We start from the raw sequence: 8021 nt of genomic DNA, 5'->3' as shown, positions 1-8021 counted from the left end.
GGACTTCCCATATATAAATCTTTACCTCCGGGCCATTCCGGAACTCCTCGTGACGTCCGGAATCTCATCCGGGACTCCGAACAACATTCGGTAACCACATACAAACTTCCTTTATAACCCTAGCGTCATCGAACCTTAAGTGTGTAGACCCTACGGGTTCGGGAGACATGTAGACATGACCGAGACGTTCTCCGGTCAATAACCAACAGCGGGATCTGGATACCCATGATGGCTCCCACATGTTCCACGATGATCTCATCGGATGAACCACGATGTCAAGGACTTAATCAATCCCGTATTCAATTCCCTTTGTCTATCGGTATGTTACTTGCCCGAGATTCGATCGTCGGTATCCAATACCTTGTTCAATCTCGTTACCGGCAAGTCACTTTACTCGTTCCGTAACACATCATCCCGTGATCAACTCCTTGGTCACATTGCGCATATGATGATGTCCTACCGAGTGGGCCCAGAGATACCTCTCCGTTTACACGGAGTGACAAATCCCAGTCTCGATCCGCATAAAACAATAGATACTTTCGGAGATACCTGTAGTGCACCTTTATAGTCACCCAGTTACGTTGTGACGTTTGATACACCCAAAGCACTCCTACGGTATCCAGGAGTTACAAGCTCTCATGGTCGAAGGAAGAGATACTTGACATTGGCAAAGCTCTAGCAAATGAACTACATGATCTTTTGTGCTAGTCTTAGGATTGGGTCTTGTCCATCACATCATTTTCCTAATGATGTGATCCCGTTATCAACGACATCCAATGTCCATAGCCAGGAAACCATGACTATCTGTTGATCACAACGAGCTAGTCAACTAGAGGCTCACTAGGAACATATTGTGGTCTATGTATTCACACGCGTATTACGATTTCCGGATAATACAGTTATAGCATGAATAAAAGACAATTATCATGAACAAGGAAATATAATAATAATACTTTTATTATTGCCTCTAGGGCATATTTCCAACAGACTGTTCCTCTCGGAAATGAAAAAACGTGTGCGTGTGTGTATTCATAGGGGTGAGTGTATATGCATGTGTATGAATGCTTGCGTTGTTCAAAAAAGAAGGTATTGCTCCTAGATTCTTAAAACAAAACTGCATATCACAATTTACCGAAGGTCATTATGGCATGTGATGTCGAACAAGTCGTCAAGCAAATCAGAGAAGGAAGCAAAGGAATTTATAGCCCTATTATCTAGGAGATTGGTTAAGAGTACTTTAGCTCTCGTTCATGGCCACCACAGTTGGCTACTCCATTATCTCGCCAGCCCATGTACTCCTCGCAAAGATCATTCCCCAGCGCACCATGGTTCAAGTCCCGTTGCTCACATTATTACTGGATTTATTTCAGAATTTTCGGTGATGCGCTTTCAGTGGGAGGAGACGTCCTCGTCGACGATGAGGCGCCTATGATGACTTCGTAAATCTTAAGATGATGTACGGGCTCAGTCTTCAGAGGTGCTTATAGGGGTAGGGTGTGCATGTGTGTATTCATAGGGGTGAGTGTATATGCATATGTATGAATACTTGCGTTGTTCAAAAAAGAAGGTATTGCCCCTAGATTCTTAAAACAAAACTGCATATCTCAATTTACGGAAGGTCATTATGGCATGTGATGCCGAACAAGTCGTCAAGCAAATCAGAGAAGGAAGCAAAGGAATTTATAGCCCTATTATCCAGGAGATTGGTTAAGAGTACTTTAGCTCTCATTCATGGCCACCACAGTTGGCTACTCCAGCCAAACGATACTACTATTGTACCTTTTGTTCTTGATGAATAAAGCGGCTATTTTTCAAAAAAATAAATAAAAATAAAGCTGCTATTTTTACCCAATTTTTTTATTTTGCCAGCTTGTTTAAGTTTATTATAACCTCCCGTGCATGCTACTGTAGTGCTGTAGAGCACGCTCACGAATGTTGCTATATGTTATAAAAAACGAGAATGCTAATTTCCAGTCGGCAGGAAATCTGCAACAAATCCGCACGAACTGCGAGCCGTCGGATATTCATTGCACGCACGCATGTCTTTCTGCGACTCCCGATTTTTAGATGCCTAATTAACTCTGTTAATCTCCCTGATTCCCGATTTTCAGGTGGTGCGTAACTAACTCGCCTTAATCTCTCTCACTCCCGCCGCGCATGTCTTTCTGCGACTCCCGATTTTCAGGTGCCTAATTAACTCCGTTAATCTCCCTGATTCCCGATTTTCAGGTGGTGCGTAACTAACTCGCCTTAATCTCTCTAACTCCCGCCGATTCTCAGGTGCGTAATTAACTCGCGTTAATCTCTCTGATTCCTGATTTTTCAGGTGGTGAGTAATTAACTCGCGTTAATCTTTCTCGGCAAAAAATAGTGTACCAACAGGATTCGATCCTTGTGCCTTTTACAAGGTAACCCGCTAACCAACCACCTCACCTATGTTCCTTTCTTGTAAAAATGAAAGTAAATAGGCTTTTTAACCTGTCTCCTTTTCTATGTTTGCACAAAAGTGAATGCAATATCCGATGTTTTCCGCACTTGAGTAGATTATTTTACCAACTCGTCTCGAGTTGATGACACCATGGTAATTTTGGCGGGGGAGGTTGATGAAATATACAGTTGGTAATTTTTGTGTGTGTATAGCATGGTAACTCACACATCACATACCTGATAACTTATGTACTCGGTACTGATTACTTTGGCGATCGGGAGGGAGGCGTTGATGAAATATCCCGGGTCATTTTTATGTGAATATCATGATAACTCACACATCACATACCTGATGAACTTATGCACCTTGATCCTGGTAACTTTGAGGGAAGTGGTGTTGATGAAATATCCCCAGTTACTCTGATGTGAACAACATGGTAACTCAGACATCAGAGACCCGATAACTTATGCACCCCCCGGTCCTGGTAACTTTGGCGAGAAGGGGTGCTGAAATATACTCCCGATAATTTACGCACCGCAAACATGATAACTTTTCCCTCCGACGGAGGGAGGGGTTTTGATGAAATATACCCTCAATAACTTCTGTGTAAACATGATGATAGTTTACGCATCACTGTCCTGATAACTTCTATGCAAATAACATGATAACTCATACATCGTAGACATGATAAATTATGTACCCAGTCCTGGTAAATTTGTCGGCGGGGGTAGGGGTGGGGGTCGCTGAAACATACCACGGTAACTTCTAGGCAAATAACATGATAAATCACACATCATAGACATGATAAATTATGTATCGAGTCCTGGTAACTTTGTCGGTGGGGGTAGGGGTGGGAGGAGTTGTTGAACCATACCACGATAACTCTTATGCAAATACCATGATAACTCACACATCGCAGACTTGATAACTTATGTACCTGATCCTAGTAAATATGGCGAGTGTGCCGGGGGGGGGGGGTGATGCCCCGCTAATTTCTGTGTAAATAACATGGTAATAGAAACATACAAAATTTATAACTCTCATACAAACGCCACTGTAACTTTTGACCTGCAACTTTTTTGTTGAAAAACATACATCCAATAATTTCTGTGTAAATAACATGATGATGTATCATCGCATACTTGATAACTAATAGCTTACGTTTAAACACCATGGTGTCTTTCATCCAAGGGAAAAAAGTTTTTGAAACATTTCACCGGTAATTCCTATGTTAAATTACCATACTTCCCCATGCTTTTAACTTTCTCGTACTGTAGTTACCAGCCTTATCATGGTATAGTTATCATGTTGCTCAAACCATAGTTATCACGCTGGTCATTGCCAAAGTTACCAAGCCAAACTTTATTTTTTCTTCTGATATGGCAGAAATAAGAAAGGTTCAAATAACATTGTCATTCTACAATAGACAACAACAAAAGGTTGCTTAGTTGGTTATTAGGCTCGATAGGTATTACATAGACCTGGATTCGAATCCTCTTTCAAGCATTTTTATTTTTATTTTCATATTATGTAGCGAAAAACCAGAAAAAACCATTAGCAATTTACTACGGTTTTTGAGAGAAGGAAAAAAATCAGTGAAAGCGAGCGTGGGAAACTAGTCGTGCGGATCTGTCGCTAACGACCAGTCGACTGGTCGTTAGCATAGTCCTATAAAAATGTAAATCTTTTTTTTCGAAAAGTAACGTCGGTGCTGCTGGAATTTTGTCTATTTTGGGCCTAGCTCAATAGCAGTTTCAAAAATTCCTATTAAATCCTAGAGGCCCACGCAGCCCATTTGTGCAAGGCAAGAGGTGGAACAAAAGTTTAGTCCCACATTGCTAGTTTAGAGGGAGTTGGACCTCTTTATAAGGAAGGTTCTTTCCCCACATGTATGAGCATGAGAACAAGAGGGACATCCACGCGCGCTTCTCCTCCACCACGCCACGCCACGCCACGACGCGTCGTGCCGCGGGTTGCGGGAATGAGCCGAGCCGATGTCTAAATTTCCCCATCCCGATTTGCGGCGTGCACCGCAGGTCCGGACAGTAGGCCTCTGAAACCGCACCTTTTGAGTCCTGTACGGGAGAAGGGTGATAAGGTTTTTGGGGAGCGCTCAGCGCGACTACTGGCTGCTTCATCACGGACGATCCGGTCGCCGACGACTACTTCCCCGACGACGACTTCTTCCTCGACGTCCACGACCTCCTCGACGACATGGCAGGCGAGGACACCGACCCCAAGTCCAGCGCTTCTGCTGCTGCTGTCCCGTATGTGTTCTTGTCTTTCTTGTTAAAGGTTCTTCCGTAGTTCCTTGTTCTAGTCCTTGTCCTACACATGTTAGGTTCTACTTCATATATGCTACTTGTATACTGTCTGCTTTAGATATGATAGGCTACGGTTCATATATGCAGAAGCTATTTACCTTCTCTCTGTCAGAACGCATGACTTGTTTTATCTCTTCTATATTAGTCATGCTTTATCTAGTATTTCTGTTAATAAAATCATTTGGTAAATTGCTCATATTTCCAACAATCCAAAAACCTTACTATAGGCAATTTACCCCAAGTGGTTTTGTTGTTTCCATGCGACCTCCTATGTTTGAGGGTATCCACTATAAGAGGTGGCACGTGAGACCAGTCTTATGGTTTCAAACCATGAGTTGCTATGACACCACTCTCGGCAAACCTGAAGGAGAGCTTGATGCTCAACAGGCACAAGCTTTTCAGTAAATGGATACTCTGTTTAAGGCTGCTCTCTTGAGTGTTCTTGGTTAGCACATAATTGATGCTTATGCGTCAATTGATAATGGAAAAGATATGTGGGATGCACTCGAGGCCAAGTTTGGGGTCTCGGATGCTGGCACTGAGCTGTACATCATGGAGCAATTCTATGATTACAGGATGACTGAAGAGCGCTCCGTGGTTGAGCAAGCTCATGAGATACAGTCATTTGCTAGAGAACTTGAGCACTTCAGTTGTATGCTACCGGACAAGTTTGTTGCCGGATGTATCATCACTGAGCTTCCTCCTTCATGGAGGAACTTTGCTACCTTGCTGAAGCATAAGAGGCAGGAGTTTTCCGTCCCGGATCTCATTGGCACTCTTGATGTGGAAGAAAAGGCGAGAGCAAAGAACACACGTGCTCAAGGTATTGAGGGAGGATCTAGTGCCAATGTGGTACAGAAGCAGAACTTCCAGCCCCACAAGTTCAAGAACAAGGGCAAGTTTGATGGAAAAGCAAAGTTTGATGGGAAGAACAAGGCTGTGCAACAAACGAACTTTAAGAAGAAGAATGGCAAGAAGAAAGATGCTTGTCATGTGTGTGGGGATCCTGATCATTGGGCTCCTAGTTGCCCTAATCGCTATGACAAGCGTCATCCTGGGAAAGGCGGCAAGACCGCTAATGTTGTCATTGGAGACACTGACATGAAGGATGCTGGGTATGGTATATTTCCCACTATTCTTTCAGTATGTCATTCTCCTGACTGGTTGATTGACACGGGTGCTAATGTGCATGTATGCGGTGATATTTCCATGTTTTTGTCTTATCAGACCGCAGGGACTTCAACCGTGCTGATGGGCAACGGTTCAAGTGCTTCTGTTCGTGGTGTTGGCACGGTTGATCTGAAGTTTACTTCGGGGAAGATCGTGCGGCTGAAGAACGTGCATTATGTCCCCTCCGTCAATAAAAATCTTGTTAGCGGATCTCTTCTGTGTAGAGATGGCTACAAGCTTGTCTTTGAGTCGAATAAATTTGTAATATCCAAGTATGGAACCTTTGTTGGTAAAGGCTATGAGTCAGGAGGCTTGTTTCGTTTGTCCTTATCAGACGTTTGCAATAAAGTTGTTAATCATATTTGCAACAGTAGTGAATCCAATGTGTGGCATTCAAGTCTTTGTCATGTTAACTTTGGTTGCATGTCGCGACTAGCGAAGTTGAACTTAATCCCTAGTTTCACCACCGTCAAGGGATCTAAGTGTCAAGTGTGTGTGCAAGCTAAGCAACCTCGTAAGTCTCACACGACTGCGGTTATAAGAAATTTTGCACCACTAAAGCTCATACATTCAGATCTATGTGAAATGAATGGTGTGTTGACAAAAGGTGGAAAGAAATATTTTATGACGTTAATTGATGACTCCACTAGATACTGCCGTGTGTATCTTCTGAAATCTAAGGATGAGGCTTTGAACTTTTTCAAGATCTACAAAGCTGAAGTGGAAAACCAACTTGATCGAAAAATCAAGAGGCTTAGGTCCGACCGTGGTGGAGAGTATTTTTCCAATGAGTTTGATGCTTTTTGTGCGGAACATGGTATAATCCATGAGAGGACTCCTCCCTACTCACCTTAGTCAAATGGGGTGGCCGAAAGAAAGAACCGTACTCTAACTGATTTGGTTAACGCCATGTTAGATACATCGGGTCTCTCCAAGGCATGGTGGGGAGGCGATATTGACAGTATGTCATGTCCTGAACCGAGTCCCCACAAAGAACAAAGAGATAACTCCATTCGAGGAATGGGAGAAGAAAAGGTTAAAACTCTCTTATCTGCGAACATGGGGTTGTTTGGCGAAAGTCAATGCTTCAATTTCAAAGAAGCGGAAGCTTGGACCAAAGACTGTGGATTGTGTTTTCCCAGGACATGCTTTTCATAGCATTGGCTATAGATTCTTGGTTGTAAAATCTGAGGTACCTGACATGCATGTCGGTACGATCATGGAGTCGAATGATGCAACTTTCTTTGAAGATATCTTTCCCATGAAGGATATGGCTACCTCATCTAATCAGGAGATGCCTAGTTCATCGAATCAGAAACCAGTTACAATTACCAAACCTGCCATTTCGATAGAACACTTTGAAAGTCCTGTGGAGGAGAACAATGAAGTTCCTACTAGGAGCAAGAGACAAAGGATTGCAAAGTCCTTTGGTGATGATTTTCTATTTCAGAGGCCTATGCATCTGAAGATGCTGACTACTGGAAGGAAGCGGTTCGTAGCGAGATGGATTCCATGTTGGCAAATGAAACTTGGGAGATAACTGATCGTCCTTATGGGTGCAAACCTATAGGATGCAAATGGGTATTCAAGAAGAAGCTTAGGCCTGATGGTACTATTGAAAAGTACAAGGCTCGGCTCGTGGCTAAGGGTTATACCCAAAAGGAAGGTGAAGACTTCTTTGATACTTACTCACCTGTGGCTTGACTGACCACTATTCGAGTTCTACTTTCACTAGCTGCCTCACATGGTCTTCTCGTTCATCAAATGAATGTTAAGATTGCTTTCCTAAATGGAGAGTTGGACGAGGAAATTTATATGGAACAACCAGATGGGTTTGTACTAGATGGTCAGGAAGGGAAAGTGTGCAAGTTGCTGAAGTCTTTGTACGGACTTAAGCAAGCACCCAAACAGTGGCATGAGAAATATGAAAGAACTTTAACAGCTGCAGGCTTTATTGTGAGCGAAGCTGACAAATGTGTGTACTATTGCCATGGTGGGGGCGAGGGAGTTATCCTGTGCTTGTATGTTGATGACATACTGATTTTCGGAACCAATCTGAATGTTATTAAGGAGGTCAAGGATTTCCTATCTCGTTGTTT

This window comes from Triticum dicoccoides, chromosome 6A (genome assembly GCF_002162155.2).
Source record: "Triticum dicoccoides isolate Atlit2015 ecotype Zavitan chromosome 6A, WEW_v2.0, whole genome shotgun sequence".
Taxonomy (NCBI): domain Eukaryota; kingdom Viridiplantae; phylum Streptophyta; class Magnoliopsida; order Poales; family Poaceae; genus Triticum; species Triticum dicoccoides.
The sequence above is the reverse complement of the archived record's forward strand: the minus strand, read 5'-3'. Positions refer to the sequence as shown.